The sequence below is a fragment of the Gorilla gorilla genome, chromosome 18, assembly GCF_029281585.2.
Source record: "Gorilla gorilla gorilla isolate KB3781 chromosome 18, NHGRI_mGorGor1-v2.1_pri, whole genome shotgun sequence".
NCBI lineage: Eukaryota > Metazoa > Chordata > Mammalia > Primates > Hominidae > Gorilla > Gorilla gorilla.
Window position 1 is genome coordinate 126,738,765 of NC_073242.2, and position 12,223 is coordinate 126,750,987.

The window sequence follows — 12,223 nt, forward strand, 5'->3', positions numbered from 1 at the left end:
CTCCATCTTAATACAGATGGCGGTGCAGATATTTATATGTGCATACAGTTGGCGATGCAGATATTTCCATGTTCATACGGATGGCGGTGTAGATATTTCCATGTTCATACAGATAGCGGTGTAGTTATTTCCATGTGTAAAGAGATAGCTGTGTAGATATTTCCATGAATATGCAGGTAGCAGTGTAGATATTTCCATTTTCATGCAGATAGCGGTGTAGATATTTCCATGTTCAAACAGATAGCGGTGTAGATATTTCCATGTTCATACAGATAGCGGTGAAGATATTTCCATGTTCATACAGATAGCAGTGTAGATATTTCCATGTTTATACAGATAGCGGTGAAGATGTATGCATGTTTACACAGATAGCGGTGTAGATATTTCCATGTTCAAACAGCGGTGTAGATATTTCCATGTTCATACAGATAGCGGTGTAGATATTTCCATGTTTATACAGATTGCGGTGAAGATGTATGCATATTTACACAGATAGCGGTGTAGATATTTCCATGTTCATCCAGATGGCAGTGTAGATATTTCCATGTTCATCCAGATGGCAGTGTAGATATACCCATGTTCATACAGATAGCGGTGTAGATATTTCCATTTTCATACAGGTAGTGGTGTAGATATTTCCATGTTCATACAGATAGCGGTGTAGCTATTTCCATTTTCATACAGATAGCGGTGAAGATATTTCCATGTTCAAACAGATAGCAGTGTAGATATTTCCATGTTCATGCTGATAGCAGTGTAGATATTTCCATGTTTATACAGATGGCGGTGAAGATGTATGCATGTTTACACAGATAGCGGAGAAGATATTTCCATGTTCATATAGATAGCGGAGTAGATATTTCCATGTTCATCCAGATGGGTGTGTAGATATATCCATGTTCATACAGATGGCTGTGAAGATATTTCCATGTTCATACAGATAGCGGTGTAGTTATTTCCATGTGTAAAGAGATAGCTGTGTCGATATTTCCATGTATATGCAGATAGCTGTGTAGATATTTCCATTTTCATGCAGATAGCGGTTTAGATATTTCCATGTTCAAACAGATAGCGGTGTAGATATTTCCATGTTCATAGAGATAGCGGTGTAGATATTTCCATGTTCATACAGATAGCGGTGCTGATATTTCCATGTTTATACAGGTAGCGGTGTAGATATTTCCAAGTTTATACAGAGAGCGGTGAAGTTATCTCCATCTTAAAGCAGACGGCGGTGTAGATATTTACATGTTCATACAGATGGCGGTGCAGATATTCCCATGTTCATACAGATGGCGCTGTAGATATTTCCATGTTTATAGAGATAGCGGTGAAGTTATTTCCATGTGTATACAGATAGCTTTGTAGATATTTCCATGTATATGCAGATAGCTGTGTAGACATTTCTATTTTCATGCAGATAGGGGTTTAGATATTTCCATGTTCAAACAGATAGCGGTGTGGATATTTCCATGTTCATACAGATCGCGGTGTAGATATTTCCATGTTCATCCAGATGGCTGTGTAGACATATCCATGTTCATACAGATGGCGGTGAAGATATTTCCATGTTCCTACAGACAGCGGTGTAGATATTTCCATGTTCATACAGATAGCGGTGTAGATATTTCCATGTTCATACAGATGGCTCTGTAGATATATCCATGTTCATACAGATGATGGTGAAGATATTTCCATGTTCATACAGATAGCGGTGTAGATATTTCCATGTTCATACTGATAGCGGTGTAGATATTTCCAAGTTTATAAGGATAGCGGTGTAGTTATTTCCATGTGTAAAGAGGTAGCCGTGTAGATATTTCCATGTATATGCAGATAGCTATGTAGATATTTCCATTTTCATGCAGACAGCGGTGTAGATATTTCCATGTTCATACAGATAGCGGTGTAGATATTTCCATGTTTATACAGATTGCGGTGTAGATATTTCCATGTTCATACTGATAGCGTTGTAGATATTTCCATGATCATACAGATAGCGGTGTAGATATTTCCATGTTCATCCAGATGGCAGTGTAGATATATCCATGTTCATACAGATAGTGGTGTAGATATTTCCATTTTCATACAGGTAGTGGTGTAGATATTTCCATGTTCATACAGATAGCGGTGTAGCTATTTCCATTTTCATACAGATAGCGGTGAAGATATTTCCATGTTCAAACAGATAGCAGTGTAGATATTTCCATGTTCATGCTGATAGCAGTGTAGATATTTCCATGTTTATACAGATGGCGGTGAAGATGTATGCATGTTTACACAGATAGCGGAGAAGATATTTCCATGTTCATATAGATAGCGGAGTAGATATTTCCATGTTCATCCAGATGGGTGTGTAGATATATCCATGTTCATACAGATGGCTGTGAAGATATTTCCATGTTCATACAGATAGCGGTGTAGTTATTTCCATGTGTAAAGAGATAGCTGTGTCGATATTTCCATGTATATGCAGATAGCTGTGTAGATATTTCCATTTTCATGCAGATAGCGGTTTAGATATTTCCATGTTCAAACAGATAGCGGTGTAGATATTTCCATGTTCATAGAGATAGCGGTGTAGATATTTCCATGTTCATACAGATAGCGGTGCTGATATTTCCATGTTTATACAGGTAGCGGTGTAGATATTTCCAAGTTTATACAGAGAGCGGTGAAGTTATCTCCATCTTAAAGCAGACGGCGGTGTAGATATTTACATGTTCATACAGATGGCGGTGCAGATATTCCCATGTTCATACAGATGGCGCTGTAGATATTTCCATGTTTATAGAGATAGCGGTGAAGTTATTTCCATGTGTATACAGATAGCTTTGTAGATATTTCCATGTATATGCAGATAGCTGTGTAGATATTTCTATTTTCATGCAGATAGGGGTTTAGATATTTCCATGTTCAAACAGATAGCGGTGTGGATATTTCCATGTTCATACAGATCGCGGTGTAGATATTTCCATGTTCATCCAGATGGCTGTGTAGACATATCCATGTTCATACAGATGGCGGTGAAGATATTTCCATGTTCCTACAGACAGCGGTGTAGATATTTCCATGTTCATACAGATAGCGGTGTAGATATTTCCATGTTCATACAGATGGCTGTGTAGATATATCCATGTTCATACAGATGATGGTGAAGATATTTCCATGTTCATACAGATAGCGGTGTAGATATTTCCATGTTCATACTGATAGCGGTGTAGATATTTCCAAGTTTATAGGGATAGCGGTGTAGTTATTTCCATGTGTAAAGAGGTAGCCGTGTAGATATTTCCAAGTATATGCAGATAGCTATGTAGATATTTCCATTTTCATGCAGACAGCGGTGTAGATATTTCCATGTTCAAACACATAGCGGTGTAGATATTTCCATGTTCATACAGATAGCGGTGTAGATATTTCCATGTTCATACTGATAGCGTTGTAGATATTTCCATGATCATACAGATAGCGGTGTAGATATTTCCATGTTCATACATATAGCGGTGCTGATATTTCCTTGTTTATACAGGTAGCGGTGTAGATATTTCCATGTTTATACAGATAGCGGTGTAGATATTTCCATGTTTATACAGATAGCGGTGTAGATATTTCCATGTTTATACAGATAGCGGTGTAGATATCTCCATCTTAATACAGATGGCGGTGTAGATATTTATATGTTCATACAGTTGGCGGTGCATATATTTCCATGTTCATACAGATGGCTGTGTAGATATTTCCATGTTGATACAGATAGCGGTGTAGTTATTTCCATGTGTAAAGAGATAGCTGTGGAGATATTTCCATGTATATGCAGATAGCAGTGTAGATATTTCCATTTTCATGCAGATAGCGGTGTAGATATTTCCATGTTCAAACAGATAGCGGTGTAGATATTTCCATGTTCATACAGATAGCGGTGTAGATATTTCCTTGTTCATACAGATAGCAGTTTAGATATTTCCATGTTTATACAGATAGCGGTGAAGATGTATGCATGTTTACACAGATAGCGGTGTAGATATTTCCATGTTCATTGAGATTGCGGTGTAGATATTTCCATGTTCATACAGATAGAGGTGTAGATATTTCCATGTTTATACAGATTGCGGTGAAGGTGTATGCATATTTACACAGATAGCGGTGTAGATATTTCCATGTTCATCCAGATAGCGGTGTAGATATTTCCATGTTCATTCAGATGGCTGTGTAGATGTATCCATGTTCATACAGATAGCGGTGTAGATATTTCCATTTTCATACAGGTAGTGGTGTAGATATTTCCATGTTCATACAGATAGCGGTGTAGCTATTTCCATGTTCATACAGATAGCGGTGTAGATATTTCCATGTTCATAGAGATAGCGGTGTAGATATTCCCATGTTCAAACAGATAGCGGTGCTGATATTTCCATGTTTATACAGGTAGCGGTGTAGATATTTCCATGTTTATACAGATAGCAGTGTAGATATTTCCATGTTTATACATGTAGCGGTGTAGATATTTCCAAGTTTAAACAGATAGCGGTGTAGATATCTCCATCTTAATATAGATCGGGGTGTAGATATTTATATCTTCATACAGATGGCGGTACAGATATTTCCATGTTCATACAGGTGGCGGTGTAGATATTTGCATGTTTATAGAGATAGCGCTGTAGTTATTTCCATGTGTAAAGAGATAGCTGTGTAGATATTTCCATGTATATGCAGATCGCTGTGTAGATATTTCCATTTTCATGCAGATAGCGGTGTAGATATTTCCATGTTCAAACAGATAGCGGTGTAGACATTTCCATGTTCATGCAGATAGCAGTGTAGATATTTCCATGTTTATACAGGTGGCGGTGAAGATGTATGCATGTTTACACAGATAGCGGAGTAGATATTTCCATGTTCGTACAGATAGCGGTGTAGATATTTCCATCTTCATCCAGATGGCTGTGTAGATATATCCATGTTCATACAGATGGCAGTGAAGATATTTCCATGTTCATACAGATAGCGGTGTAGTTATTTCCATGTGTAAAGAGATAGCTGTGTAGATATTTCCATGTATATGCAGATAGCAGTGTAGATATTTCCATTTTCATGCAGATAGCGGTTTAGATATTTCCATGTTCAAACAGATAGCGGAGTAGATATTTCCATGTTCATAGAGATAGCGGTGTAGATATTTCCATGTTCATACAGATAGCGGTGCTGATATTTCCATGTTTATACAGGTAGCGGTGTAGATATTTCCATGTTCATCCAGATGGCTGTGTAGATATATCCATGTTCATACAGAGAGCGGTGTAGATATTTCCATGTTCATCCAGATGGCTCTGTAGATATATCCATGTTCATACTGATGGCGGTGAAGGTATTTCCATGTTCATACAGATTGCGGTGTAGATATTTCCATGTTCATACAGATAGCGGTGTAGATATTTCCATGTTCATACAAATAGCGGTGTAGCTATTTCCATGTTCATACAGATAGAGGTGTAGATATTTTCATGTTCATCCAGAAGGCTGTGTAGATATATCCATGTTCATACAGATGGCGGTGAAGATATTTCCATGTTCATACAGATAGCGGTATATATATTTCCATGTTCATAGAGATAGTGTTGTAGATATTTCCATGTTCATACAGATAGCGGTGTAGCTATTTCCATGTTCATACAGATAGCGGTGTAGATATTTCCATGTTCTTCCAGATGGCTGTGTAGATATATCCATGTTCATACAGATGGCGGTGAAGATATTTCCATGTTCATACAGATAGCGGTGTAGATATTTCCATGTTCTTACAGATAGCGGTGTAGATATCTCCATGTTCATACAGATAGAGGGGCTGATATTGCCATGTTCATGCAGATAGCTGTGCTGATATTTCCATGTTTATACAGGTAGCGGTGTAGATATTTCCATGTTTATACAGATAACGGTGAAGATATTTCCTTGTTTATACAGATAGCGGTGTAGATATTTCCAGGTTTATACAGATAGCGGTGTAGATATTTCCAAGTATATACCGATAGCGGTGAAGATATCCCCATCTTAATACAGATGGCGGTGTAGATATTTATATGTTCATACAGATGGCAGTGCAGATATTTCCATGTTCATACAGATGGCGGTGTAGATATTTCCATGTTTATAAAGATAGCGGTGTAGTTATTTCCATGTGTAAAGAGATAGCTTTGTATATATTTCCATGTATATGCAGTTAGCTGTGTAGATATTTCTATTTTCATGCAGATAGCGGTTTAGGTATTTCCATGTTCAAACAGATAGCTTTGTAGATATTTCCATGTTCATACAGACAGCGGTGTAGATATTTCCATGTTTATACAGATAGCGGTGAAATGTATGCATGTTTACACAGATAGTGGTGTAGATATTTCCATGTTCATAGATATCGCGGTGTAGATATTTCCATGTTCATCCAGATGGCTGTGTAGATATTTCCATGTTCATACAGATAGCGTTGTAGATATCTCCATGTTCATACAGATAGAGGGGTTATTTCCATGTTCATGCAGATAGCGGTGCTGATGTTTCCATGTTTATACAGGTAGCGTTGTAGATATTTCCAGGTTTATACAGATAGCGGTGTAGATATTTCCATGTTTATACAGATAGCGGTGTAGATATTTCCATGTTTATAGAGATAGCGGTGTAGATATCTCCATCTTAATACAGATGGCCGTGTAGATATGTATATGTTCATACAGATGTCGGTGCAGATATTTCCATGTTCATACAGATGGCGGTGTAAATGTTTCCATGTTCATACAGTTAGCGGTGTAGTTATTTCCATGTGTAAAGAGATTGCTGTGTAAATATTTCCATGTTTATGTAGATAGCTGTTTAGATATTTCCATTTTCATGCAGATAGCGGTGTAGATATTTCCATGTTCAAACAGATAGCGGTGTAGATATATCCATGTTCATACAGATAGCGGTGTAGATATTTCCATGTTCATTCAGATAGTGGTGTAGATATTTCCATGTTCATACAGATAGCGGTGTAGCTATTTCCATGTTCATACAGATAGTGGTGTAGATATTTCCATGTTCATAGAGATAGCGGTGTAGATATTTCCATGTTCATACAGATAGCGGTGCTGATATTTCCATGTTTATACAGGTAGCGGTGTAGATATTTCCATGTTTATACAGATAGCGGTGAAGATATGTCCATGTTTATACAGATAGCTGTGTAGATATTTCCAAGTTTATACAGATAGCGGTGAAGTTATCTCCATCTTAATACAGATGGCGGTGTAGATATTTCCATGTTTATACAGATAGCGGTGTAGATATCTCCTTCTTAATCAAGATGGCAGTGTAGATATTTATATGTTCATGCAGTTGGCGGTGCAGATATTTCCATGTTCATACAGATGGCGGTGTAGATATTTCCATGTTCATACAGATAGCGGTGTAGTTATTTCCATGTGTAAAGAGATAGCTGAGAAGATATTTCCATGTATATGCAGATAGCAGTGTAGATATTTCCATTTTCATACAGATAGCGGTGTAGATATTTCCATGTTCAAACAGATAGCAGTGTAGGTATTTCCATGTTCATACAGATAGCAGTGTAGATATTTCCATGTTTATACAGATAGCGGTGAAGATGTATGCATGTTTACACAGATAGCGGTGTAGATATTTCCATGTTCATCCAGAATGCTGTGTAGATATATCCATGTTGATACAGATAACGGTGTAGATATTTCCATGTTCATACAGATAGCGGTGTAGATATTTCCATGTTCTTCCAGATGGCTGTGTAGATATTTCCATGTTCATACAGATAGCGGTGTAGATATTTCCATGTTCATACAGATAGCCGTGTACATATTTCCATGTTCATACAGATAGCGGTGTAGATATTTCCATGTTCATACAGATAGCGGTGTAGATATTTCCATGCTCATACAGGTAGCGGTGTAGATATTTCCATGTTCATAGAGATAGCGGTGCTGATATTTCCATGTTTATACAGGCAGCGGTGTAGATATTTCCATGTTTATACAGATAGCGGTGTAGATATCTCCTTCTTTATACAGATGGCGGTGTAGATATTTATATGTTCATACAGATGGCGGTGAAGATATTTCTATGTTCATACAGATGGCGGTGTAGATATTTCCATGTTTATAGAGATAGCGGTGTAGTTATTTCCATGTGTAAAGAGATAGCTGTGTAGATATTTCCAAGTATATGCAGATAGCTGTGTAGATGTTTCCATTTTCATGCAGACAGCGGTGTAGATATTTCAATGTTCAAACTGATAGCGGTGTAGATATTTCCATTTTCATACAGAGAGCGGTGTAGGTATTTCCATGTTCATACAGATAGTGGTGTAGATATTTCCATGTTCATACAGATAGCAGTGTAGATATTTCCATGTTCATACAGATAGCGGTGCTGATATTTCCATGTTTATACAGGTAGCGGTGTATATATATCCATGATTATACAGATAGCGGTGTAGATATTTCCATGTTTATACAGATAGCGGTGTAGATATTTCCATGTTTGTACAGATAGCGGTATAGATATCTCCATCTTAATACAGATTGCGGTGTAGATATTTATAAGTTCATACAGATGGCGGTGCAGATATTTCCATGTTCATACAGATGGCGGTGTAGATATTTCCATGTTCAAACTGATAGTGGTGTAGTTATTTCCATATGTAAAGAGATAGCTGTGTAGATATTTCCAAGTATATGCAGATAGCAGTGTAGATATTTCCATTTTCATGCAGATAGCGGTGTAGATATTTCCATGTTCAAACAGATAGCGGTGTAGATATTTCCATGTTCATACAGATAGCGGTGTAGTATTTCCATGTTCATTCAGATAGCGGTGTAGATATTTCCATGTTTATACAGATAGCGGTGAAGATGTATGCATGTTTACACAGATAGCGGTGTAGATATTTCCAGGTTCATACAGATAGCGGTGTAGATATTTCCATGTTCATCCCGATGGCTGTGTTGATATATCCATGTTCATACTGATAGCGGTGTAGATATTTCCATGTTCATACAGATAGTGGTGTAGATATTTCCATGTTGATACAGATAGCGGTGTAGCTATTTCCATGTTCATACAGATAGCGGTGTAGATATTTCCAGGTTTATACAGATAGCGGTGTAGATATATCCATCTTAATACAGATGGCGGTGTAGATATTTATATGTTCATACAGATGGCGGTGCAGATATTTCCATGTTCATACAGATGGCGGTGTAGATATTTCCATGTTTATAGAGATAGCGGTGTAGTTATTTCCATGTGTAAAGAGATAGCTTTGTAGATATTTCCATGTATATGCAGATAGCTGTGTAGATATTTCCATTTTCATGCAGATAGCGGTGTAGATATTTCCATGTTCAAACAGATAGCGGTGTAGATATTTCCATGTTCATACAGATAGCGGTGTAGATATTTCCATGTTCATACAGATAGCGGTGAAGATGTATGCATGTTTACACAGATAGCGGTGTAGATATTTCCATGTTCATACAGATAGCGGTGCTGATATTTCCATGTTTATACAGGTAGCGGTGTAGATATTTCCATGTTTATACAGATAGCGGTGAAGATATTTCCATGTTTATACAGATAGCGGTGTAGATATTTCCAGGTTTATACAGAAAGCGGTGTAGATATTTCCAAGTTTATACAGATAGCGGTGAAGATATCCCCATCTTAATACAGATGGCGGTGTAGATATTTATATGTTAATACAGATGGCAGTGCAGATATTTCCATGTTCATACAGATGGCGGTGTAGATATTTCCATGTTTATTAAGATAGCGGTGTAGTTATTTCCATGTGTAAAGAGATAGCTTTGTATATATTTCCATGTATATGCAGATAGCTGTGTAGATATTTCTATTTTCATGCAGATAGCGGTTTAGGTATTTCCATGTTCAAACTGATAGCTTTGTAGATATTTCCATGTTCATACAGATGGCGGTGTAGATATTTCCATATTCATACAGATGGCTGTGTAGATATATCCATGTTCATACAGATGGCGGTGAAGATATTTCCACGTTCATACAGATAGCGGTGTAGATATTTCCATCTTCATACTGATAGCGGTGCTGATATTTCCTTGTTTATACAGATAGCGGTGTAGATATTTCCATGTTTATACAGATAGCGGTGTAGATATTTCCATGTTTATACAGATAGCGGTGTAGATATCTCCTTCTTAATACAGATGGCGGTGCAGATATTTATATGTTCATACACTTGCCGGTGCAGATACTTCCATGTTCATACAGATGGCGGAGTAGATATTTCCATGTTTATAGAGATAGCGGTGTAGTTATTTCCATGTGTAAAGAGATAGCTGTGTAGATATTTCCATGTATATGCAAATAGCTGTGTAGATATTTCCATTTTCATGCTGACAGCGGTGTAGATATTTCCATGTTCAAACAGATAGCGGTGTAGATATTTCCATGTTTATACAGATAGCGGTGTGGATATTTCCATGTTCATACTGATAGCGGTGTAGATATTTCCATGTTCATGCAGATAGCGGTGTAAATATTTCCATATTCATACAGATAGCGGTGCTGATATTTCCATGTTTATACAGGTAGCGGTGTAGATATTTCCATGTTTATACAGATAGCGGTGTAGATATTTCCATGTTTATACAGATAGCGGTGTAGATATTTCCAGGTTTATACAGATAGCGGTGTAGATATCTCCATCTTAATGCAGATGGTGGTGTAGATATTTATATCTTCATACAGATGGCGGTGCAGATATTTCCATGTTCATACAGATGGCGGTGTAGATATTTCCATGTTTATAGAGATAGCGGTGTAGTTATTTCCATGTGTAAAGAGATAGCTTTGTAGATATTTCCAAGTATATGCAGAGAGCTGTGTATATATTTCCATTTTCATGCAGATAGCTGTGTAGATATTTCCATGTTCAAACAGATAGCGGTGTAGATATTTCCATGTTCATACAGATAGCGATGGAGATATTTCCATGTTCATACAGATAGCGGTGTAGATATTTCCATGTTCATACAGATAGCGGTGTAGATATTTCCATGCTCATACAGGTAGCGGTGTAGATATTTCCATGTTCATAGAGATAGCGGTGCTGATATTTCCATGTTTATACAGGCAGCGGTGTAGATATTTCCATGTTTATACAGATAGCGGTGTAGATATCTCCTTCTTTATACAGATGGCGGTGTAGATATTTATATGTTCATACAGATGGCGGTGAAGATATTTCTATGTTCATACAGATGGCGGTGTAGATATTTCCATGTTTATAGAGATAGCGGTGTAGTTATTTCCATGTGTAAAGAGATAGCTGTGTAGATATTTCCAAGTATATGCAGATAGCTGTGTAGATGTTTCCATTTTCATGCAGACAGCGGTGTAGATATTTCAATGTTCAAACTGATAGCGGTGTAGATATTTCCATTTTCATACAGAGAGCGGTGTAGGTATTTCCATGTTCATACAGATAGTGGTGTAGATATTTCCATGTTCATACAGATAGCAGTGTAGATATTTCCATGTTCATACAGATAGCGGTGCTGATATTTCCATGTTTATACAGGTAGCGGTGTATATATATCCATGATTATACAGATAGCGGTGTAGATATTTCCATGTTTATACAGATAGCGGTGTAGATATTTCCATGTTTGTACAGATAGCGGTATAGATATCTCCATCTTAATACAGATTGCGGTGTAGATATTTATAAGTTCATACAGATGGCGGTGCAGATATTTCCATGTTCATACAGATGGCGGTGTAGATATTTCCATGTTCAAACTGATAGTGGTGTAGTTATTTCCATATGTAAAGAGATAGCTGTGTAGATATTTCCAAGTATATGCAGATAGCAGTGTAGATATTTCCATTTTCATGCAGATAGCGGTGTAGATATTTCCATGTTCAAACAGATAGCGGTGTAGATATTTCCATGTTCATACAGATAGCGGTGTAGTATTTCCATGTTCATTCAGATAGCGGTGTAGATATTTCCATGTTTATACAGATAGCGGTGAAGATGTATGCATGTTTACACAGATAGCGGTGTAGATATTTCCAGGTTCATACAGATAGCGGTGTAGATATTTCCATGTTCATCCCGATGGCTGTGTTGATATATCCATGTTCATACTGATAGCGGTGTAGATATTTCCATGTT